At 49.5% G+C, this 27108-nt stretch overlaps 1 protein-coding gene across 1 annotated transcript in view; it reads left to right on the top strand.

Moving 5' to 3' along the window:
* Positions 1-27108, top strand: part of LOC309566608 (E3 ubiquitin/ISG15 ligase TRIM25-like) — a 69953-nt gene that overhangs the window by 32103 nt on the left and 10742 nt on the right. The window lies entirely within an intron of this gene.

Genomic DNA, 27108 nt, shown 5'->3' with positions numbered 1-27108 from the left:
ATGGTGATTAGGGACACTGGGACTGGTGTGATGGTGATTAGGGACACTGGGACTGGTGTGATGGTGATCAGAGACACTGGGACTGGTGTGATGGGGATCAGAGACACTGGGACTGGTGTGATGGGGATCAGGGACACTGGGACTGGTGTGATGGTGATCAGGGACACTGGGACTGGTGTGATGGTGATCAGGGACACTGGGACTGGTGTGATGGGGATCAGGGACACTGGGACTGGTGTGATGGTGATTAGGGACACTGGGATTGGTGTGATGGGGATCAGGGACACTGGGACTGGTGTGATGGTGATTAGGGACACTGGGACTGGTGTGATGGGGATCAGGGACACTGGGACTGGTGTGATGGGGATCAGGGACACTGGGACTGGTGTGATGGGGATCACAGACACTGGGACTGGTGTGATGGGGATCAGGGACACTGGGACTGGTGTGATGGGGATCAGGGACACTGGGACTGGTGTGATGGTGATCAGAGACACTGGGACTGGTGTGATGGTGATTAGGGACACTGGGACTGGTGTGATGGTGATTAGGGACACTGGGACTGGTGTGATGGTGATCAGGGACACTGGGACTGGTGTGATGGTGATTAGGGACACTGGGACTGGTGTGATGGTGATCAGAGACACTGGGACTGGTGTGATGGGGATCGGGGACACTGAGATTGGTGTTATGGGGATCAGAGACACTGGGACTGGTGTGATGGTGATCAGGGACAATGGGACTGGTGTGATGGGGATCAGGGACACTGGGACTGGTGTCATGGTGATTGGGGACACTGGGACTGGTGTGATGGGGATCGGGGACACTGGGACTGGTGTGATGGTGATTAGGGACACTGGGACTGGTGTGATGGTGATCAGGGACAATGGGACTGGTGTGATGGGGATCAGGGACACTGGGACTGGTGTCATGGTGATTGGGGACACTGGGACTGGTGTGATGGGGATCGGGGACACTGGGACTGGTGTGATGGTGATCAGGGACAATAGGACTGGTGTGATGGGGATCAGGGACACTGGGACTGGTGTCATGGTGATTGGGGACACTGGGACTGGTGTGATGGGGATCGGGGACACTGGGACTGGTGTGATGGTGATCAGGGACACTGGGACTGGTGTGATGGGGATCAGGGACACTGGGACTGGTGTGATGGTGATTAGGGACACTGGGACTGGTGTGATGGGGATCAGGGACACTGGGATTGGTGTGATGGGGATCAGGGACACTGGGACTGGTGTGATGGTGATCAGAGACACTGGGACTGGTGTGATGGTGATTAGGGACACTGGGACTGGTGTGATGGGGATCAGGGACACTGGGATTGGTGTGATGGGGATCAGGGACACTGGGACTGGTGTGATGGTGATCAGGGACACTGGGACTGGTGTGATGGGGATCAGAGACACTGGGACTGGTGTGATGGTGATTAGGGACACTGGGACTGGTGTGATGGGGATCAGGGACACTGGGACTGGTGTGATGGGGATCAGGGACACTGGGACTGGTGTGATGGGGATCACAGACACTGGGACTGGTGTGATGGGGATCAGGGACACTGGGACTGGTGTGATGGGGATCGGGGACACTGAGACTGGTGTTATGGGGATCAGAGACACTGGGACTGGTGTGATGGGGATCAGGGACACTGGGACTGGTGTGATGGTGATTAGGGACACTGGGACTGGTGTGATGGGGATCAGGGACACTGGGACTGGTGTGATGGGGATCAGAGACACTGGGACTGGTGTGATGGTGATCAGAGACACTGGGACTGGTGTGATGGTGATTAGGGACACTGGGACTGGTGTGATGGTGATTAGGGACACTGGGACTGGTGTGATGGTGATTAGGGACACTGGGACTGGTGTGATGGTGATTAGGGACACTGGGACTGGTGTGATGGTGATCAGGGACACTGGGACTGGTGTGATGGTGATCAGGGACACTGGGACTGGTGTGATGGGGATCAGAGGCACTGGGACTGGTGTGATGGTGATTAGGGACACTGGGACTGGTGTGATGGTGATTAGGGACACTGGGACTGGTGTGATGGTGATCAGAGACACTGGGACTGGTGTGATGGTGATTAGGGACACTGGGACTGGTGTGATGGTGATTAGGGACACTGGGACTGGTGTGATGGTGATCAGAGACACTGGGACTGGTGTGATGGTGATTAGGGACACTGGGACTGGTGTGATGGTGATTAGGGACACTGGGACTGGTGTGATGGTGATTAGGGACACTGGGACTGGTGTGATGGGGATCGGGGACACTGGGATTGGTGTGATGGTGATCAGGGACACTGGGACTGGTGTGATGGTGATCAGGGACAATGGGACTGGTGTGATGGGGATCAGGGACACTGGGACTGGTGTGATGGGGATCGGGGACACTGGGACTGGTGTGATGGTGATTAGGGACACTGGGACTGGTGTGATGGGGATCAGGGACACTGGGATTGGTGTGATGGGGATCAGGGACACTGGGACTGGTGTGATGGTGATCAGGGACACTGGGACTGGTGTGATGGGGATCAGAGACACTGGGACTGGTGTGATGGTGATTAGGGACACTGGGACTGGTGTGATGGGGATCAGGGACACTGGGACTGGTGTGATGGGGATCAGAGACACTGGGACTGGTGTGATGGGGATCAGAGACACTGGGACTGGTGTGATGGGGATCAGAGACACTGGGACTGGTGTGATGGTGATTAGGGACACTGGGACTGGTGTGATGGGGATCAGGGACACTGGGACTGGTGTGATGGGGATCAGAGACACTGGGACTGGTGTGATGGGGATCAGAGACACTGGGACTGGTGTGATGGGGATCAGAGACACTGGGACTGGTGTGATGGGGATCAGGGACACTGGGACTGGTGTGATGGTGATTAGGGACACTGGGACTGGTGTGATGGGGATCAGGGACACTGGGACTGGTGTGATGGGGATCGGGGACACTGGGACTGGTGTGATGGTGATCAGAGACAATGGGACTGGTGTGATGGGGATCAGAGACACTGGGACTGGTGTGATGGGGATCAGAGACAATGGGACTGGTGTGATGGTGATTAGGGACACTGGGACTGGTGTGATGGGGATCAGGGACACTGGGACTGGTGTGATGGGGATCAGAGACACTGGGACTGGTGTGATGGTGATTAGGGACAATGGGACTGGTGTGATGGTGATCAGGGACACTGGGACTGGTGTGATGGGGATCGGGGACACTGGGACTGGTGTGATGGGGATCAGGGACACTGGGACTGGTGTGATGGTGATCAGGGACACTGGGACTGGTGTGATGGTGATCAGGGACACTGGGACTGGTGTGATGGTGATTAGGGACACTGGGACTGGTGTGATGGTGATCAGGGACACTGGGACTGGTGTGATGGGGATCAGGGACACTGGGACTGGTGTGATGGGGATCAGAGACACTGGGACTGGTGTGATGGGGATCAGGGACACTGGGACTGGTGTGATGGTGATCAGGGACACTGGGACTGGTGTGATGGGGATCAGAGACCCTGGGACTGGTGTGATGGTGATTAGGGACACTGGGACTGGTGTGATGGTGATCGGGGACACTGGGACTGGTGTGATGGGGATCGGAGACACTGGGACTGGTGTGATGGGGATCGGGGACACTGGGACTGGTGTGATGGGGATCAGAGACACTGGGACTGGTGTGATGGGGATCAGGGACACTGGGACTGGTGTGATGGGGATCAGAGACACTGGGACTGGTGTGATGGGGATCAGAGACACTGGGACTGGTGTGATGGTGATCAGAGACACTGGGACTGGTGTGATGGGGATCAGGGACACTGGGACTGGTGTGATGGTGATCAGGGACACTGGGACTGGTGTGATGGTGATCAGAGACAATGGGACTGGTGTGATGGTGATTAGGGACACTGGGACTGGTGTGATGGGGATCAGGGACACTGGGACTGGTGTGATGGGGATCAGGGACACTGGGACTGGTGTGATGGGGATCACAGACACTGGGACTGGTGTGATGGGGATCAGGGACACTGGGACTGGTGTGATGGGGATCGGGGACACTGAGACTGGTGTTATGGGGATCAGAGACACTGGGACTGGTGTGATGGGGATCAGGGACACTGGGACTGGTGTGATGGTGATCAGAGACACTGGGACTGGTGTGATGGTGATTAGGGACACTGGGACTGGTGTGATGGGGATCAGGGACACTGGGACTGGTGTGATGGTGATCAGGGACACTGGGACTGGTGTGATGGTGATCAGGGACAATGGGACTGGTGTGATGGGGATCAGGGACACTGGGACTGGTGTGATGGTGATTAGGGACACTGGGATTGGTGTGATGGTGATTAGGGACACTGGGACTGGTGTGATGGTGATTAGGGACACTGGGACTGGTGTGATGGTGATTAGGGACACTGGGACTGGTGTGATGGGGATCGGGGACACTGAGATTGGTGTTATGGGGATCAGAGACACTGGGACTGGTGTGATGGTGATCAGGGACAATGGGACTGGTGTGATGGGGATCAGGGACACTGGGACTGGTGTCATGGTGATTGGGGACACTGGGACTGGTGTGATGGGGATCGGGGACACTGGGACTGGTGTGATGGTGATTAGGGACACTGGGACTGGTGTGATGGGGATCAGGGACACTGGGACTGGTGTGATGGTGATCAGAGACAATGGGACTGGTGTGATGGGGATCAGGGACACTGGGACTGGTGTGATGGGGATCAGAGACACTGGGACTGGTGTGATGGTGATCAGGGACACTGGGACTGGTGTGATGGGGATCAGAGACACTGGGACTGGTGTGATGGTGATTAGGGACACTGGGACTGGTGTGATGGTGATTAGGGACACTGGGACTGGTGTGATGGGGATCAGGGACACTGGGACTGGTGTGATGGTGATCAGGGACACTGGGACTGGTGTGATGGTGATCAGGGACACTGGGACTGGTGTGATGGGGATCAGAGACACTGGGACTGTTGTGATGGTGATCAGGGACACTGGGACTGGTGTGATGGGGATCAGAGACACTGGGACTGGTGTGATGGTGATTAGGGACACTGGGACTGGTGTGATGGTGATTAGGGACACTGGGACTGGTGTGATGGTGATCAGAGACACTGGGACTGGTGTGATGGGGATCAGAGACACTGGGACTGGTGTGATGGGGATCAGGGACACTGGGACTGGTGTGATGGTGATCAGGGACACTGGGACTGGTGTGATGGTGATCAGGGACACTGGGACTGGTGTGATGGGGATCAGGGACACTGGGACTGGTGTGATGGTGATTAGGGACACTGGGATTGGTGTGATGGGGATCAGGGACACTGGGACTGGTGTGATGGTGATTAGGGACACTGGGACTGGTGTGATGGGGATCAGGGACACTGGGACTGGTGTGATGGGGATCAGGGACACTGGGACTGGTGTGATGGGGATCACAGACACTGGGACTGGTGTGATGGGGATCAGGGACACTGGGACTGGTGTGATGGGGATCAGGGACACTGGGACTGGTGTGATGGTGATCAGAGACACTGGGACTGGTGTGATGGTGATTAGGGACACTGGGACTGGTGTGATGGTGATTAGGGACACTGGGACTGGTGTGATGGTGATCAGGGACACTGGGACTGGTGTGATGGTGATTAGGGACACTGGGACTGGTGTGATGGTGATCAGAGACACTGGGACTGGTGTGATGGGGATCGGGGACACTGAGATTGGTGTTATGGGGATCAGAGACACTGGGACTGGTGTGATGGTGATCAGGGACAATGGGACTGGTGTGATGGGGATCAGGGACACTGGGACTGGTGTCATGGTGATTGGGGACACTGGGACTGGTGTGATGGGGATCGGGGACACTGGGACTGGTGTGATGGTGATTAGGGACACTGGGACTGGTGTGATGGTGATCAGGGACAATGGGACTGGTGTGATGGGGATCAGGGACACTGGGACTGGTGTCATGGTGATTGGGGACACTGGGACTGGTGTGATGGGGATCGGGGACACTGGGACTGGTGTGATGGTGATCAGGGACAATAGGACTGGTGTGATGGGGATCAGGGACACTGGGACTGGTGTCATGGTGATTGGGGACACTGGGACTGGTGTGATGGGGATCGGGGACACTGGGACTGGTGTGATGGTGATCAGGGACACTGGGACTGGTGTGATGGGGATCAGGGACACTGGGACTGGTGTGATGGTGATTAGGGACACTGGGACTGGTGTGATGGGGATCAGGGACACTGGGATTGGTGTGATGGGGATCAGGGACACTGGGACTGGTGTGATGGTGATCAGAGACACTGGGACTGGTGTGATGGTGATTAGGGACACTGGGACTGGTGTGATGGGGATCAGGGACACTGGGATTGGTGTGATGGGGATCAGGGACACTGGGACTGGTGTGATGGTGATCAGGGACACTGGGACTGGTGTGATGGGGATCAGAGACACTGGGACTGGTGTGATGGTGATTAGGGACACTGGGACTGGTGTGATGGGGATCAGGGACACTGGGACTGGTGTGATGGGGATCAGGGACACTGGGACTGGTGTGATGGGGATCACAGACACTGGGACTGGTGTGATGGGGATCAGGGACACTGGGACTGGTGTGATGGGGATCGGGGACACTGAGACTGGTGTTATGGGGATCAGAGACACTGGGACTGGTGTGATGGGGATCAGGGACACTGGGACTGGTGTGATGGTGATTAGGGACACTGGGACTGGTGTGATGGGGATCAGGGACACTGGGACTGGTGTGATGGGGATCAGAGACACTGGGACTGGTGTGATGGTGATCAGAGACACTGGGACTGGTGTGATGGTGATTAGGGACACTGGGACTGGTGTGATGGTGATTAGGGACACTGGGACTGGTGTGATGGTGATTAGGGACACTGGGACTGGTGTGATGGTGATTAGGGACACTGGGACTGGTGTGATGGTGATCAGGGACACTGGGACTGGTGTGATGGTGATCAGGGACACTGGGACTGGTGTGATGGGGATCAGAGGCACTGGGACTGGTGTGATGGTGATTAGGGACACTGGGACTGGTGTGATGGTGATTAGGGACACTGGGACTGGTGTGATGGTGATCAGAGACACTGGGACTGGTGTGATGGTGATTAGGGACACTGGGACTGGTGTGATGGTGATTAGGGACACTGGGACTGGTGTGATGGTGATCAGAGACACTGGGACTGGTGTGATGGTGATTAGGGACACTGGGACTGGTGTGATGGTGATTAGGGACACTGGGACTGGTGTGATGGTGATTAGGGACACTGGGACTGGTGTGATGGGGATCGGGGACACTGGGATTGGTGTGATGGTGATCAGGGACACTGGGACTGGTGTGATGGTGATCAGGGACAATGGGACTGGTGTGATGGGGATCAGGGACACTGGGACTGGTGTGATGGGGATCGGGGACACTGGGACTGGTGTGATGGTGATTAGGGACACTGGGACTGGTGTGATGGGGATCAGGGACACTGGGATTGGTGTGATGGGGATCAGGGACACTGGGACTGGTGTGATGGTGATCAGGGACACTGGGACTGGTGTGATGGGGATCAGAGACACTGGGACTGGTGTGATGGTGATTAGGGACACTGGGACTGGTGTGATGGGGATCAGGGACACTGGGACTGGTGTGATGGGGATCAGAGACACTGGGACTGGTGTGATGGGGATCAGAGACACTGGGACTGGTGTGATGGGGATCAGAGACACTGGGACTGGTGTGATGGTGATTAGGGACACTGGGACTGGTGTGATGGGGATCAGGGACACTGGGACTGGTGTGATGGGGATCAGAGACACTGGGACTGGTGTGATGGGGATCAGAGACACTGGGACTGGTGTGATGGGGATCAGAGACACTGGGACTGGTGTGATGGGGATCAGGGACACTGGGACTGGTGTGATGGGGATCAAGGACACTGGGACTGGTGTGATGGGGATCAGGGACACTGGGACTGGTGTGATGGTGATCAGAGACAATGGGACTGGTGTGATGGGGATCAGGGACACTGGGACTGATGTGATGGTGATCAGAGACAATGGGACTGGTGTGATGGGGATCAGGGACACTGGGACTGGTGTGATGGTGATCAGGGACACTGGGACTGGTGTGATGGTGATCAGGGACACTGGGACTGGTGTGATGGTGATCAGCGACACTGGGACTGGTGTGATGGGGATCAGGGACACTGGGACTGGTGTGATGGGGATCGGGGACACTGAGACTGGTGTTATGGGGATCAGAGACACTGGGACTGGTGTGATGGGGATCAGGGACACTGGGACTGGTGTGATGGTGATTAGGGACACTGGGACTGGTGTGATGGGGATCAGGGACACTGGGACTGGTGTGATGGGGATCAGAGACACTGGGACTGGTGTGATGGTGATCAGAGACACTGGGACTGGTGTGATGGTGATTAGGGACACTGGGACTGGTGTGATGGTGATTAGGGACACTGGGACTGGTGTGATGGTGATTAGGGACACTGGGACTGGTGTGATGGTGATTAGGGACACTGGGACTGGTGTGATGGTGATCAGGGACACTGGGACTGGTGTGATGGTGATCAGGGACACTGGGACTGGTGTGATGGGGATCAGAGGCACTGGGACTGGTGTGATGGTGATTAGGGACACTGGGACTGGTGTGATGGTGATTAGGGACACTGGGACTGGTGTGATGGTGATCAGAGACACTGGGACTGGTGTGATGGTGATTAGGGACACTGGGACTGGTGTGATGGTGATTAGGGACACTGGGACTGGTGTGATGGTGATCAGAGACACTGGGACTGGTGTGATGGTGATTAGGGACACTGGGACTGGTGTGATGGTGATTAGGGACACTGGGACTGGTGTGATGGTGATTAGGGACACTGGGACTGGTGTGATGGGGATCGGGGACACTGGGATTGGTGTGATGGTGATCAGGGACACTGGGACTGGTGTGATGGTGATCAGGGACAATGGGACTGGTGTGATGGGGATCAGGGACACTGGGACTGGTGTGATGGGGATCGGGGACACTGGGACTGGTGTGATGGTGATTAGGGACACTGGGACTGGTGTGATGGGGATCAGGGACACTGGGACTGGTGTGATGGGGATCAGAGACACTGGGACTGGTGTGATGGGGATCAGGGACACTGGGACTGGTGTGATGGGGATCAAGGACACTGGGACTGGTGTGATGGGGATCAGGGACACTGGGACTGGTGTGATGGTGATCAGAGACAATGGGACTGGTGTGATGGGGATCAGGGACACTGGGACTGATGTGATGGTGATCAGAGACAATGGGACTGGTGTGATGGGGATCAGGGACACTGGGACTGGTGTGATGGTGATCAGGGACACTGGGACTGGTGTGATGGTGATCAGGGACACTGGGACTGGTGTGATGGTGATCAGCGACACTGGGACTGGTGTGATGGGGATCAGGGACACTGGGACTGATGCAGGGCCGGTGCAAGGATTTTTGACACCCTAGGCGAAACTTAATTTTGCCGCCCCCATTGGCTCCGCCCCTGACTCCACCCCTTTGTCAGTGTTAAATGGTTTTATTTAACCCTCTAACTGCTACATCTGCAAGACAGCTTGTTCTTTTAAAAAACGATTGACTTACTAGTAGGATCGGTATGTGAAAACAAAAGCGAGAAAACCTAAAAGCAAGAAAGAAAACTAATGCAGGCACCCATCTAAGAACTAGTAAGCTGCAGTACAATAAATATTTTGCTTTACTTTACCACTTGCCGACCACCCGCCGCAGTTTTACTGCGACAGGCTGGCTAGGCTGCGCAAAACAACATAGCTCTATGTCAATCGTGCGTGTGGTGCTGGGGGCAAGCACATGCTGCCGTTGGTGCACTCCCCTACTAGGCAGCATGGATGCCAATCCACGGGACAGGCGGTCGTGAATGCAGATGGGCACCCACAATTGTTCCCCACTGAGAGAGAAGAACGGTTGGCTGTTGTAAACACATCTGACCGTTCTTCTCTCTGGAATGATCACAGAGCCCCTGTGATCCTTCTATATAGGATCACAGGTCTCTATGGTAATTTCAGAAGCCACCCCCCATACAGTTAGAATCACTTCCCTAGGCTTACATTTAACCCTTTGATCACCCTGGGTTAACCTCTTCCCTGCCAGTCTAATTATTACAGTAACAGTGCATATTTTTAGCACTGATTACTGCAGTAATGTCACTGGTACCCCCAAAAGTGTCAAAAATGTCAGTTAGGGGTCCGATCTGTCCGCCGCAATGTCGCAGTCCCGCTAAAAATCGCAGATCGCCGCCATTGCTAGTAAAAAATATATAAATAAAAATGACATAAATCTTTCCCCTAGTTTGTAGACGCGATAACTTTTGCGTAAACCAATCAGAATTCGCTTATTGCGATTTTCTTTTACCAACAATATGTAGCAGAAAACAAATTGGCCTAAAAGGATCAAAAATTTAGATTTTTACATTTTTTTTGGGAATGTTATATAGCAGAATGTGAAAAATATTGTTTTTTTTTTCAGAATTGTCGCTCTTTGTTTATAGCACAAAAAAAAAAAATCGCACAGGTGATCAAATACCACCAAAAGAAAGCTCTGTTTGTGGGAAACAAAGGACATTCATTTTATTTGGGTACAGTGTCGCATGACTGCGCAATTGTCAGTTAAAATAATGCAGTGCCAAATCGCAAAATATGGCCTGGTCATTAAGGGGGCAAATCCTTCTGGTCCAGAAGTGGTTAATATCACTTTAAGTGCTGGTTCACACTTGTGTGATGTCAGACATCGCATGCGATTCACACCACATTGCTGCCCAGGTCACATGCGATGTCTGTGTGATGTGATTTCAGCCATATAAACTGTAAGGCTGAAATCGCATCACATTTGCACCAAAATGGTGCAAGTCTCAATTTTTGGTCCACACTGGAATTGGATCGCATGGATGTTCACACCTATGCGATCTGATTCCTGCACCATTTCACAGTTTGCACTGCGATCTTTGAACCAATCTGGGGGGTGTCATTAACCTTACATTGACATCCCCAGCGATTCACAGATCTCAGTGTGAACCAGTGTGCAATTCTGGTGCGATGTGGGAACCGGCACTGAATCGCAGGGTTTCCTGCATTGTACCAGTGTGAATCGGGACTAAGGTCTGGTTCACATTTGTGCGATGCGGGAACGCTGTGAATATGCAGTCTGTTCCCGCATCGCATCTGCACCTCTAGCAGTTCACACTGCCATATGCGATACGCAGGGGGTGTCAATTAAATGTTAACGACACCCCCAGTTTGATCGCATATTGCAGTGCGATCTGACAGTTCACACAGGATCAGATCGCACAACTGCGAACCACTGTGCGATCCGATCCTGAGGCATCTCAAAAAATGCCTCCTGTGCGAGTTTGCTGCGGATCCGCTGCAAATTCAGCCATACAAAGTGTATACAAAGTGCATGGCTGAATTCGCATCCGCACATCAGATCGCATGTAATGAAGGAGCAGTGCGCTCCGAATTACATGCGATCAGCGCATCCGCACAAATGTGAACCAGGGCTTATACATAGGGAGATGATGGGAAGGAGTTTATTAACATTAACAGAAAGGGGTAAAGGGATTTCCAGTACTGGCAAAGACAGAGAGAGAAGGGGGGGGGGGAGAGGGGTGACAGGTAGAGAGGGGGAGGGTGGAGAAGAGAGAGGGGGGGGGGAGAGAAGGGGGGGGGAGAGGGGTGACAGGTAGAGAGGGGGAGGGTGGAGAAGAGAGAGGGGGGGGGAGAGAAGGGGGGGGGAGAGGGGTGACAGGTAGAGAGGGGGAGGGTGGAGAAGAGAGAGGGGGGGGGAGAGAAGGGGGGGGGAGAGGGGTGACAGGTAGAGAGGGGGAGGGTGGAGAAGAGAGAGGGGGGGGGAGAGAAGGGGGGGGGAGAGGGGTGACAGGTAGAGAGGGGGAGGGTGGAGAAGAGAGAGGGGGGGGGGAGAGAAGGGGGGGGGAGAGGGGTGACAGGTAGAGAGGGGGAGGGTGGAGAAGAGAGAGGGGGGGGGAGAGAAGGGGGGGGGAGAGGGGTGACAGGTAGAGAGGGGGAGGGTGGAGAAGAGAGAGGGGGGGGAGAGAAGGGGGGGGGGAGAGGGGTGACAGGTAGAGAGGGGGAGGGTGGAGAAGAGAGAGGGGGGGGAGAGAAGGGGGGGGGAGAGGGGTGACAGGTAGAGAGGGGGAGGGTGGAGAAGAGAGAGGGGGGGGAGAGAAGGGGGGGGGAGAGGGGTGACAGGTAGAGAGGGGGAGGGTGGAGAAGAGAGAGGGGGGGGGAGAGAAGGGGGGGGGAGAGGGGTGACAGGTAGAGAGGGGGAGGGTGGAGAAGAGAGAGGGGGGGGGAGAGAAGGGGGGGGGAGAGGGGTGACAGGTAGAGAGGGGGAGGGTGGAGAAGAGAGAGGGGGGGGAGAGAAGGGGGGGGGAGAGGGGTGACAGGTAGAGAGGGGGAGGGTGGAGAAGAGAGAGGGGGGGGGAGAGAAGGGGGGGGGAGAGGGGTGACAGGTAGAGAGGGGGAGGGTGGAGAAGAGAGAGGGGGGGGGAGAGAAGGGGGGGGGAGAGGGGTGACAGGTAGAGAGGGGGAGGGTGGAGAAGAGAGAGGGGGGGGGAGAGAAGGGGGGGGGAGAGGGGTGACAGGTAGAGAGGGGGAGGGTGGAGAAGAGAGAGGGGGGGGGAGAGAAGGGGGGGGGAGAGGGGTGACAGGTAGAGAGGGGGAGGGTGGAGAAGAGAGAGGGGGGGGGAGAGAAGGGGGGGGGAGAGGGGTGACAGGTAGAGAGGGGGAGGGTGGAGAAGAGAGAGGGGGGGGAGAGAAGGGGGGGGGAGAGGGGTGACAGGTAGAGAGGGGGAGGGTGGAGAAGAGAGAGGGGGGGGGGAGAGAAGGGGGGGGGAGAGGGGTGACAGGTAGAGAGGGGGAGGGTGGAGAAGAGAGAGGGGGGGGGAGAGAAGGGGGGGGGAGAGGGGTGACAGGTAGAGAGGGGGAGGGTGGAGAAGAGAGAGGGGGGGGGAGAGAAGGGGGGGGGAGAGGGGTGACAGGTAGAGAGGGGGAGGGTGGAGAAGAGAGAGGGGGGAGAAGAGATGTGTGAAGCCCAGGGCACGCTGCAGCCAGTGAGAGATACACAGAGAGTGACAGACTGTCACCTCTCTCTCTCACTCACTGATGATCATAGAAGCGCGGCACCGGCCACCTCTGTTCTTCTCGCACATCGCAGACTGTCAGGGACTCGGAGGGGAGACCCTGATCAGTCTGCAGAGCCGAATGGAGAGGAGAGGGACATACTAAGAGGGGGAAATCAGCGGCAAGGCGCCCCACAGGCAGTGCGCTCTAGGCGATTGCCTAACTCGCCTAGTGGTAGCGCCGGCCCTGATTATTTCTCATCAATATAATGGGTTGTATGACATCCAGGACTATTCCTGGTGTCTATTTGGGTTATGTATACATTTTGTGTATATTTCTTGCATTTGTCATATGAATCACAATTGTAATGCAATGTGAGCTATGATCGAGGTGAGCCTCCTTTATCTCCAGGGAATATTATTATTGTTCCTGACCATACCGGGCACAGGTAGGCCCTCTCAGTGCATATGAGGAGGCCTACAATACTCCGGTATAATACTGGGTATATTGGATATCTATCCCATAACTCAGATACTTGAGGTTTTCTGTGTCGGCGGTTATTTAGTCTCCAACATGGCGCTCTTGGTCTCCGGATACTCCTGTCAGGGAAACCAGAAGTGACACAGTCTCACCTTTCCACCACCGGTACGCATGACGTCACTACGACGCGCATGCGCTATATGGTTGGGACTTTGATGCAATTTTCTTCATGTTGGGTGAAGTTAGACATACTTCTCCTTGGTAATACTTGCGGGAACTTTGAGGTACAGATTCCTTTTTTCCTGCCCCATTGGTGGGCAATGAGTATATCCTTATACAGTATCTCACAAAAGTAAGTACACCCCTCACATCTTTGTAAATATTTTATTCTATCTTTTCATGTGACAACACGGAAGAAATGAGACTTTGCTACAATGTAAAGTAGTGAGTGTACAGCTTGTATAACAGTGTAAATTTGCTGTCCCCTCAAAATAACTCAACACACAGCCATTAATGTCTAAACCACTGGCAACAAAAGTCAGTACACCCCTAAGTGACAATGTCCAAATTGGACCAAATTAGCCATTTTCCCTCCCCGGTGTCATGTGACTCATTAGTGTTACAAGGTCTCAGGTGTGAATGGGGAGCAGGTGTGTTAAATTTGGTGTTATCGCTCTCACTCTCTCATACTGGTCACTGGAAGTTCAACATGGTACCTCATGGCAAAGAACTCTCTGAGGATCTGAAAAAAAGAATTGTTGCTCTACATAAAGATGGCCTAAGCTATAAGAAGATTGCTAAGTTCCTGAAACTGAGCTGCAGCACGGTGGCCAAGACCATACAGTGGTTTAACAGGACAGATTCCACTCCCCATGGTCAACCAAAGAAGTTGAGTGCACGTGCTCAGTATCATATCTAGAGGTTGTCTTTGGGAAATAGAGGTATGAGTGCTGCCAGCATTGCTGCAGAGGTTGAAGGGGTGGGGTGGTCAGCCTGTCAGTGCTCAGACCATACGCCGTACACTGCATCAAATTGGTCTGCATGGCTGTCATCCCAGAAGGAAGCCTCTTCTAAAGATGATGCACAAGAAAGCCCGCAAACAGTTTGCTGAAGACAAGCAGACTAAGGACATGGATTACTGGAACCATCTCCTGTGCTCTGATGAGACCAAGATAAATGTATTTGGTTCAGATGGTGTGAAGCGTGTGTGGCGGCAACCAGGTGAGGAGTACAAAGACAAGTGTGTCTTCCTACAGTCGAGCATGGTGGTGGGAGTGTCAAAAAAGCAAGGGGATTTCCAGTCACTACTTACCAACCAGCCTGCGACCAACCGAATTGACCTGTCTAATAGGGATGATCGAACTTTTGAAAAGTTTGGTTCGACCAGAACACCCAAATTTCCTGAAAGTTCGGTTCGGATTCCAGAACCCCATTTAAATCAATGGGACCCGAACTTCTGGAATCAAAAAACACCATTTTAAAGCCCTGAAACCCAATAAATGCCCCTAAAAAGTGCCTAGGGTTCTGGGTCATGCCCCAGGGACTATTAATCACACAAAAAAAAGTTCTTAAAAATTGTCATTTTTGATAGAGAGCCAATTATTGAAAAAAATATTGAAAAAAAAATGAGATTTTTTTTGGATTTAGTGTCTGGGGGGTCTAAAAAGTGTACCTGTGAAGTTTCAGCACAGTAGCATGTCCAGAACCAGAAAAAAAAAGTTTGTTTGTATTAGAATTAAGATAGAACAGGGATATGGCTCCGCTATTTTCACACCTGGGCGTTTTTGTAGCTGGCGTTTTTTTGGGCCTTTTTGTGGGCGTCTTTGGAGGCAGGCATAACATCTGAACTTCTGTATAGGGGTATATATACACACACACTTATATGTATATATACACATACACATATATAGGTGTTATAGCAGAGAAGCCATATGGGTGTTAATTATTTCATTAGCGCAAGCTTAGGTTTCTGCTATTTTCACACCTATATGTGTGTATGTGTATATATACATACATGTGTGTGTGTGTATATACCCCTATACAGAAGTTCTGATGTTATGCCTGCCTCCAAAGACGCCCCAAAAAATGCCCAAAAAAACGCCTGCGCCAAAAACCCCCAGGTGTGTTTTTGCAGCAGGTGTTTTTTTTGGGCATTTTTTTGGGGTCTTTGGAGGCAGGCAAAACATCTGAACTTCTGTATAGGGGTATATATACACACACACTTATATGTATTTATACACACATATAGGTGTTATAGCAGAGAAGCCATATGGGTGTTAATTATTTCATTAGCGCAAGCATAGGTTTCTGCTACTTTCACACCTACAGTATATATGTGTGTGTGTGTATATATATATATACCCCTACACAGAAGTTCAGTTGTCATGCCTGACTCCAAACATGTCCTCAAAAAAGCCCTATAAACGCCTGCAGCAAAAAGCAGGGTGACAGGGGCAAAGCCATATCGCTGTTCTACAAGTGACCTAAGAGAAATGATCTTTTCTCTATAGCGGTCACCCTGCTATGGAAGGGTTTTGTCACCCTGCCATAGCAGTCAGAGTCAGTTCACCCTACACTACATTACGGTCCCCTTACACTTAACACTTTCCCTACAGAAACTAGATTATTAAATCTAACTATAGTGGAAAATAGCACCCTAACTACACTAGATATCCCTTTCATCACACTAATAAATGCTAAATGACACTTTTGAAGCAGAAGTAACAGAACCGCTTCCACTCTCTTCCACGTCCCTGTATTACAATGCTAGAGATTTGGCGGGGGCTATCTTATATACTGGGGGGTGTATTCACTAATGATTGGCCTATGGACCCCCTAGTCACTCCAATCACATTCCTAGCATTCTCCTGCCCCCTCAATTGGCTTTTGCTAATGGTTCTGGTCCAATCACGGGCTTTTAAAGCCCATTTCCTGTCCCATTGCATTTTGGTCGGTTCTGGTTACCGAATTCCGAACTTTTTCAGCAAAAAGTTCGGAATTCGGCCGAACCTCGAACAGTCAATGTTCGGGTCGAACCGATGGTCGACCCGAACCGTTCGATCATCCCTACTGTCTAACAGTATGTGTTCAAAACAGGGGTTAAGTTGCACACATTTGCAAATACATGCATAAGCTGCAGGCCATGGCAAGGCACCCTGATATCTGCAGACCCTAACTCTACCATTTAAATAGTCTCCACAATGAGAGCACATGCATTCTAATGGATAGATGGAGGACAGGTGACTACAGGAAGCCCACCCTTTCTTAAAGGCGCAGGGTCACACTGAACACCCAGCACATTGCACAATGGCAGAAAATGGTGGTGGGAGTATCATGGTCTGGGGCGGCATGAGTGCTGCCGGCACTGGGGAGCTACAGTTCATTGAGGTAACCATGAATGCCAATATATACTGTGACATACTGAAGCAGAGCCCCTCCCTTCAGAGACTGGGCTGCAGGGCATTATTCCAACATGATAACCACCCCCAAACACCTCCAAGACGACCACTGCCTTGCTAAAGAAGCTGAGGATAAAGGTGATGGACTGGCCAAGCATGTCTCCAGACCTAAACCCTATTGAGCATCTGTGCAGCATCCTCAAGGTGGAGGAATAGCGCAAGGTCTTTAACATCCATCAGCTCTGTGATGTCATCATGGAGGAGGGGAAGAGGACTCCAGTGGCAACCTGTGAAGCTCTGGTGATCTCCATGCCCAAGAGGGTTAAGGCAGTTCTGGGAAACAATGGTGGCCACACAAACAATTGACACTTTGGGCCCAATTTGGACATTTTCACTTAGGGGTGTACTCACTTTTGTTGCCAGCGGTTTAGACATTAATGGCTGTGTGTTGAGTTATTTTGAGGGGACAGTAAATTTACACTGTTATACAAGCTGTACACTCACTACTTTACATTGTAGCAAAGTGTCATTTCTTCAGTGTTGTCACATGAAAAGATAGAATAAAATATTTACAAAAATGTGAGGGGTGTACTTACTTTTGTCAGATACTGTATCTCTTTCAAGTTGTGGTTTTCTACAAGGGGCAGCTTGGATTGAAATAGTTACCCTTTGCCCAAGTTAGTTACTCTCCTTTCCCCCTTTTTTTTTATAGTTGGGGGAAACCTTGTTTGGATCAATATCCAGCGGTCCTGTATGGTGGGAACATCCTTGTGCCTGGGAAATATTGGGAATACGGTGACTCTATAAAGCTCTAGGAGTACTCGAGCTGCGGTCAGCACTTTTTGCAGAAAACAATTTGAAGGGAATTTATATTTTTATCGGTTTCTGTGTTTAAAGTGAGTTTGTTCTATGTTACAGATAGTGGCTATGATATCCCTGAAGAAGAAGTTTTTTGTATGTACTCGAAACGCGTTGGAGACTCCCCACTTACTAGGAGTCACTTTGGCTGCTATCTTCACCAATGGAGCCAAGTTCTAAGTAGTTGGGAAATACCGATATTCCTGTTCATTTTATGTATTATACCGTGTCATGTTCTGATACTTTATACACAATGTATTCCATGGAATGTTGTAGAGTTTTCTAAATTTCTTCAGATAATTCTTCAGATAACTTCAGTCAACCTGAGACGGAATCTTTATAGCTATCTACTCAACATGAATGTGTTCCCAGTGAATGCTATAAATCATCCTTAATAATTCACTTATTAAATGCAGCTAAGCCTCCATCACTGACCTATGGAAGCAGCCCAAAACCTGAACCCCGCCTCTCTGGATTGGCATTATCAATGAAATTTTGAGGTTGAAGAATCAAACGTCCTTCTATAAGGAGGAGAAGTTTAGGCACCCCTGGTTTCCATGACTGGACACAATACCTCTGCATGCTGTCCACCACCGGCACTGAATCCTGTGGACCATAAAAGTCTTTCACATTCACACCAGCTATGGTTATGTCTCATGCCTGGAGAGCCCCCAACATGATCTTTCTTTCCAGACCGACTTCCCCGGCCCTTACATTATTCCAAATAAATAACCCCTTAATACCCCCTTCCTCTCCTTATCTGTACCCCATCTCCAACAGGATGCTCCCCCTTCACATCCTCACCTCCCTTATTTTTCTAATCTTCCTCTACACTGAATTACCAAAAGTATTGGGACGCCTCTGTATATACACTATATTACCAAAAGTATTGGGACCCCTCTCTATATACACTATATTACCAAAAGTATTGGGACGCCTCTCTATATACACTATATTACCAAAAGTATTGGGACCCCCCTCTATATACACTATATTACCAAAAGTATTGGGACCCCTCTCTATATACACTATATAACCAAAAGTATTGGGACGCCTCTCTATATACACTATATTACCAAAAGTATTGGGACGCCTCTCTATATACACTATATTACCAAAAGTATTGGGACCCCCCTCTATATACACTATATTACCAAAAGTATTGGGACCCCTCTCTATATACACTATATTACCAAAAGTATTGGGACGCCTCCCTATACACACTATATTACCAAAAGTATTGGGACCCCTCTCTATATACACTATATTACCAAAAGTATTGGGACGCCTCTCTATATACACTATATCACCAAAAGTATTGGGACGCCTCTCTATATACACTATATTACCAAAAGTATTGGGACGCCTCTCTATATACACTATATCACCAAAAGTATTGGGACGCCTCCCTATATACACTATATCACCAAAAGTATTGGGACGCCTCTCTATATACACTATATCACCAAAAGTATTGGGACACCTCTCTATATACACTATATTACCAAAAGTATTGGGACCCCTCACTATATACACTATATTACCAAAATTATTGGGACGCCTCCCTATATACACTATATTACCAAAAGTATTGGGACACCTCTCTATATACACTATATTACCAAAAGTATTGGGACGCCTGTCTTTACACACACATGAACGTTAATGGCATCCCAGTCTTAGTCCGTAGGGTTTAATATTGAGTTGGCTCCCCCTTTGCAGCTATAACAGCTTCAACTCTTCTGGGTAGGCTGTCCACAAGGTTTAGGAGTGTCTATGGGAATGTTTCACCATTCTTCCAGAAGTGCATTTGTGAGATCAAGAATTGATGTTGGAGAGAATGCCTGGCTCACAGTCTCCGCTCTAATTCATCCCAAAGGTGTTCTATCAGGTTGAGGTCAGGACTCCTTACCTCCCCCCAACCCCCCAAACTCGCTCAATCATGTTTTTATGGACCTTGCTTTGTGCATTGGTGTGCAGTCATGTTGGGACAGGGAGGGGCCATCCCCACACAGTTCCCATAAAGTTGAGAGCATGAAATTGTCCAAAATGTCTTGGTATGCTGACACCTTAGGAGTTCCCTTCACTGGAACCAAGGGGCCAAACCCAACCCCTGAAAAATGACCCCACACCATAATCCCCCCTCCACCAAATGATTTGGACCAGTGCACAAAGCAAGGTCCATAAAGACATGGATGAGCGAGTTTGGGGTGGAGGAGCATGACTGACCTGCACAGAGTTCTGACCTCAACCCCATAGAACACCTTTGGGATGAATTAGAGTGGAGACTGTGAGCCAGGCCTTCTCGTCCAACATCAGTGCCTGACCTCACAAATGCACTTCTGGAAGAATGGTGAAACATTCCCATAGACTCTCCTAAATCTTGAGGACAGCCTTCCCAGAAGAGTTGAAGCTGTTATAGCTGCAAAGGGCGGAGCCAACTCAATATTGAACCCTACGGACTAAGACTGGGATGCCATTAAACTTCATGTGTAAAGGCAGACGTCCCAATACTTTTGGTAATATAGTGTATATAGAGAGGCGTCACAATACTTTTGGTAATATAGTGTATATAGAGAGGCGTCCCAATACTTTTGGTAATTTAGTGTATATAGAGAGGCGTCCCAATACTTTTGGTAACATAGTGTATATAGAGAGGCGTCCCAGTACTTTTGATAACATAGTGTATATAGAGAGGGGTCCCAATACTTTTGATAACATAGTGTATATAGAGAGGGGTCCCAATACTTTTGGTAATATAGTGTATATAGAGAGGGGTCCCAATACTTTTGGTAATATAGTGTATATAGAGAGGCGTCCCAATACTTTTGATAACATAGTGTATATAGAGAGGCGTCCCAATACTTTTGGTAATATAGTGTATATAGAGAGGCGTCCCAATACTTTTGGTAATATAGTGTATATAGAGAGGGGTCCCAATACTTTTGGTAATATAGTGTATATAGAGAGGCGTCCCAATACTTTTGGTAATATAGTGTATATAGAGAGGGGTCCCAATACTTTTGGTAATATAGTGTATATAGAGAGGGGTCCCAATACTTTTGATAACATAGTGTATATAGAGAGGCGTCCCAATACTTTTGGTAATATAGTGTATAAAGAGAGGGGTCCCAATACTTTTGATAACATAGTGTATATAGAGAGGCGTCCCAATACTTTTGGTAATATAGTGTATATAGAGAGGTGTCCCAATACTTTTGGTAATATAGTGTATATAGAGAGGGGTCCCAATACTTTTGGTAATATAGTGTATATAGAGAGGGGTCCCAATACTTTTGGTAATATAGTGTATATAGAGAGGCGTCCCAATACTTTTGGTAATATAGTGTATATAGAGAGGGGTCCCAATACTTTTGGTAACATAGTGTATATAGAGAGGCGTCCCAATACTTTTGGTAATATAGTGTATAAAGAGAGGGGTCCCAATACTTTTGGTAATATAGTGTATATAGAGAGGCGTCCCAATACTTTTGGTAATATAGTGTATATAGAGAGGGGTCCCAATACTTTTGGTAATATAGTGTATATAGAGGGGGGTCCCAATACTTTTGGTAATATAGTGTATATAGAGAGGGGTCCCAATACTTTTGGTAATATAGTGTATATAGAGAGGCGTCCAAATACTTTTGGTAATATAGTGTATATAGAGGGGGTCCCAATACTTTTGGTAATATAGTGTATATAGAGGGGGGTCCCAATACTTTTGGTAATATAGTGTATATAGAGAGGCGTCCCAATACTTTTGGTAATATAGTGTATAAAGAGAGGGGTCCCAATACTTTTGGTAATATAGTGTATATAGAGAGGCGTCCCAATACTTTTGGTAATATAGTGTATATAGAGAGGCGTCCCAATACTTTTGGTAATATAGTGTATAAAGAGAGGGGTCCCAATACTTTTGGTAATATAGTGTATATAGAGGGGGGTCCCAATACTTTTGGTAATATAGTGTATATAGAGAGGCGTCCCAATACTTTTGGTAATATAGTGTATATAGCGAGGGGTCCCAATACTTTTGGTAATATAGTGCATATAGAGGGGGGTCCCAATACTTTTGGTAATATAGTGTATATAGAGAGGCGTCCCAATACTTTTGGTGATATAGTGTATATAGAGAGGGGTCCCAATACTTTTGGTGATATAGTGTATATAGAGAGGCGTCCCAATACTTTTGGTAACATAGTGTATATAGAGAGGCGTCCCAATACTTTTGGTAATATAGTGTATATAGAGAGGGGTCCCAATACTTTTGGTAACATAGTGTATATAGAGAGGCGTCCCAATACTTTTGGTAATATAGTGTATAAAGAGAGGGGTCCCAATACTTTTGGTAATATAGTGTATATAGAGAGGCGTCCCAATACTTTTGGTAATATAGTGTATATAGAGAGGGGTCCCAATACTTTTGGTAATATAGTGTATATAGAGGGGGGTCCCAATACTTTTGGTAATATAGTGTATATAGAGAGGGGTCCCAATACTTTTGGTAATATAGTGTATATAGAGAGGCGTCCCAATACTTTTGGTAATATAGTGTATATAGAGGGGGGTCCCAATACTTTTGGTAATATAGTGTATATAGAGGGGGGTCCCAATACTTTTGGTAATATAGTGTATATAGAGAGGCGTCCCAATACTTTTGGTAATATAGTGTATAAAGAGAGGGGTCCCAATACTTTTGGTAATATAGTGTATATAGAGAGGCGTCCCAATACTTTTGGTAATATAGTGTATATAGAGAGGCGTCCCAATACTTTTGGTAATATAGTGTATAAAGAGAGGGGTCCCAATACTTTTGGTAATATAGTGTATATAGAGGGGGGTCCCAATACTTTTGGTAATATAGTGTATATAGAGAGGCGTCCCAATACTTTTGGTAATATAGTGTATATAGCGAGGGGTCCCAATACTTTTGGTAATATAGTGCATATAGAGGGGGGTCCCAATACTTTTGGTAATATAGTGTATATAGAGAGGCGTCCCAATACTTTTGGTGATATAGTGTATATAGAGAGGGGTCCCAATACTTTTGGTGATATAGTGTATATAGAGAGGGGTCCCAATACTTTTGGTGATATAGTGTATATAGAGAGGGGTCCCAATACTTTTGGTGATATAGTGTATATCTCCCCTATACCCTTTCTCACTCCCCCCCCCCTCATTGATATGTTACTGTCACTCCCCCCCCCCTCATTGATATGTTACTGTCACTCCCCCCCCCCTCATTGATATGTCACTGTCACTCCCCCCATGTAGAACAGAAGGAGGACATGGAATCAGTACAGACGGACATACAATGCGTGTTTTAGATATGTGAGATACCAGGATGTTGATGTTTAATACACAATGCAGCCCATTGTTCATTGTTTTCTCCGGAGCGGAGATGTATCCAAATATCTGTCATTTATTAAATGATCTCCTAAATAAGGAAATATAAATGTGAATGTGAATGAAACGCGTCGTCTATTTGATGACTTCTTCCTCGTTACATTTAGCTATTGTTTTCTGATAATTGTTTTGCTATTTTCAATTTTTTTAACCCTTAACACATAAAGTGGTTGTAAATCATTCCATATCCCCGGTGAAGTGACTGTCCTCAGGTGATACACAGAGATGAAACAAATCCTCCTACATACGTTGTACCTGTTTATCTGCAGTCTTCTCCTCTCTACATCCATTCAAAGTTCTGAATATTTAAGGATTGTCTGAGATTGCAGGAAAATGGGGGCGGAGAGCTGAAGACAAACTCTGCAGAGCTCGGTAAGGGGGGCTCTGACAGCTGATTGGACACAGCGGTAGCCAAGCAACGGGTCTGGCGGACTTGATGTCTACCGGGACCCGCCAATCGTTCACAGGAGAGGGAGAACGGCAATTTTACAAAGAGGAAGATGGAGATCTTGTGTTTCTGCTTAGCAGGAAGGCAGATCTCTGTCTCCCCCCCCCCCCCCAAGTTAATCCACCTCCCCCGCAGTTAGAAAGCACTCCCTAAGCACACACTTAACCCTTTGATTGCCCCTCATGTTTACACCTTCCCAGCCAGTGTCATTAGTACAGTGACAGTGCATATTTTTAGCACTGATCACTGTATTGGTGTCACTGTCCCAAAAAAAAACTTCAAAGCTGTCAGTTAGGGCAATGTTTTTCAACCACTGTTCCGAGGCAGACTAGTGTGCCGCGGGACGTTGCCTGGTTTGCCGTGGGAACAATTGAGAATTCATAAGATTAAAAAAAAAAAAAATGTAAAACTTTCACCCATTGGTGGGCGCAGGACTGTGTCCTGGGTATGGGGGGTGGGGTCAAAAACCAGCAAGGGGGCCGATTGGCGCTCTTCAGGAGGACACTCCCACTTTTCTGATGTCCGGGCTGTGATTGGTCCAGACTCCAGCCTGGACCAATCACAGTAGGACATCATCTTCCGCCTTCCGACTTCCTTCCCACCCGAGCACAGTGTGCGCAGCAGCGGAGAGAAGAAGACTTTGCGAGTCACCAGGAGGCAGGGGAGGACTGGGAAAGGGGGCAGGGTGGCAATTGCCCCCCGGGCCGCTCTGATTCTGGGTAAAAAGGCCGCACTAAGGACTGGATTAGTGTAGGGGTGAGTAAGAAATAGCAAAAAAGGGGGATATTTGGCGCAAGCAGAATGCCAGTGATCCTAGGGCAGTCTATGCTGGGCAGGGAGGAGGAGGGGAAGGGGGGTTTTTATAATTCCAGTGAGAGTCCAAAAGGTTCTGGTCCACTTGGATGGCTGCTGGCGGTTAAAGAGAGAAGCAACTCTGTATGAAATAGAAGTGGAGAGAGAGACCCAAAGCGCTGATCTTAGTTTAGCAGTTTAAAACCTTTAATGTAGGATAAAAGCAATATAACTCACAAGAGTGAAGGGGTAACAGGCATCAAGTTATATGTGGAGGTCCTGGGCATTTCACATCCAGGGGGTCCCTTGGAGTCCTTAGCGGAGCCGGTCCTGGTGCAGGGGAGCGGCTGTCTCCTGTGGGGGACAGGAGACAGTCCTGGTCCGTAGCTGCAGTGGGTTGCTGTTCCACGTGTGGAGGGGCCGTGACGTCACTTCCTGGTGTGCAAAGCCTAGGACAATCGGCGACGCATTGCGGAGCATACGCCCCTTTTTCAGGCCCATCCACACGCGGAACAGCAACCCACTGCAGCTATGGTCCAGGACTGTCTCCTGTCCCCCACAGGAGACCGCCACTCCCCTGCACCAGGACCGGCTCCGCTAAGGACTCCAAGGGACCCCCTGGATGTGAAATGCCCAGGACCTCCACATTAAACTTGATGCCTGTTACCCCTTCACTCTTGTGGGTTATATTGTTTTTATCCTACATTAAAGGTTTTAAACTGCTACACTTAGATTGGTGCTTTGGGTCTCTCTCTCCCCTTGCCAGACACTGAGTACAGCTGCCGGTCGCCGCTACACAATGTTATATTTGCAGAGCTGCAGCGGAGCGGTATGAATGTGCAGAGTCGCTCCTGCACCCAGTCAGCACAATACTAACAGTCCCTTCCCTGTCAGGCATAGTGATCTCTGCCTGACAGGAGCTTCCTAGGCCCTGGTGTAATGTCATATATTTTTTGGTAAACCTCCTTTGTTGCTATTAACATTTAATTATGTTACCACATTGCATCATGTTTGTCTTGCTTCATAACATCAATATCCATTATAAAACCAGGTGGGCATGAATGGTGAGCTGATTCGATGGTTCAATGGGCCACTTGACTGGACTTGCCCCCTAGGCCTAAGGCTGCCAGCCCTCCCCTGCCAGGAGGACCGGAGCAGACGGAGACCAGGACTTGGTGGGAGTCGGCACTGCAGAGAGACCGCATCCGGATCCAGACCAGGTCGCAGGCGCAGCGTGAGGAGGTCATCTGGAACCAGTCGGTCAGCAGCCCGGTAAGTGAGTCCTCCTGTCAGTCCTCCTCATGCCTATTCCATCACCTGTGCCATGCCTAATCCATCACCTGTGCCATGCCTGTACCATCTGTGCCATGCCTGTACCATCTGTGCCATGCCTATTCCATCACCTGTGCCATGCCTATACCATCTGTGCCATGCCTATTCCATCACCTGTGCCATGCCTGTACCATCTGTGCCATGCGTATACCATCACCTGTGCCATGCCTATACCATCTGTGCCATGCCTATACCATCTGTGCCATGCCTGTTCCATCACTTGTGCCATGCCTATTCCATCACCTGTGCCATGCCTATACCATCATCTGTGCCATGCCTATTCCATCATCTGTGCCATGCCTATTCCATCACCTGTGCCATGCCTATACCATCTGTGCCATGCCTATTCCATCACCTGTGCCATGCCTATACCATCTGTGCCATGCCTATTCCATCATCTGTGCCATGCCTGTACCATGACCTCAAAGTCACGCAATTTTTTACAGCGTTTTTTGCCGCGAAGCAATACCTATTACATTTTTCTTTTTGCGCCCCCCCCCCCCCCCAAAAAAAAAAAAAATTTGAGCACCAGCCGCCACTGCTTACTGACCAAATCTAATGGTGGTGTGCCTCGTGATTTTTTTCATGAAACAAGTGAGCCTTTGCCCAAAAAAGGTTGAAAAACACTGAGTTAGGGGTCCAATCTGTCCGCCGCAATGTCACAGTCCCCCTATAAATCGCTGATCGCCGCCATTACTAGTAAATAAAAAAAAATAAGTACAAATTCCATAAAAATTTCCCCGTAGTTTGTAGACGCGATAACTTTTTTTTATTGGAAGTTTTATAGCAGAAAGTAAAAAAAATATTTTATTTTTTCAAAATTGTCGCACTTTTTTGTTTTTAGCGCAAAAAATAAAAACCGCAGAGGGGATCAAATACCCCCGAAAGAAATCTTTATATGTGGGGGAAAAAGGACTCCAGCGTCACATGACCGCTCAATCGTCAGTTAAAGTAACGCAGTGCCGAATCGCATTAAATGACTGACCTGGTCATTAAGGGGGGTAAAACTTCCGGGACTTAAGGGGGTAAATTCTTTTTTTTGTTTTTATTATTTTTTTTTTATTTTTTTGTCTATGATTCTCCTGCAAAATTGTAAAAAATACTTTATTTAGATCTTACATCTGAAAGTTGTGACACCGACCTG

This window comes from Pelophylax lessonae (genome assembly GCF_965119305.1).
Source record: "Pelophylax lessonae genome assembly, chromosome: 1".
Classification (NCBI taxonomy): domain Eukaryota; kingdom Metazoa; phylum Chordata; class Amphibia; order Anura; family Ranidae; genus Pelophylax; species Pelophylax lessonae.
Note: the sequence above shows the minus strand (reverse complement) of the source record. Positions and strands in the feature narration are given on the sequence as shown.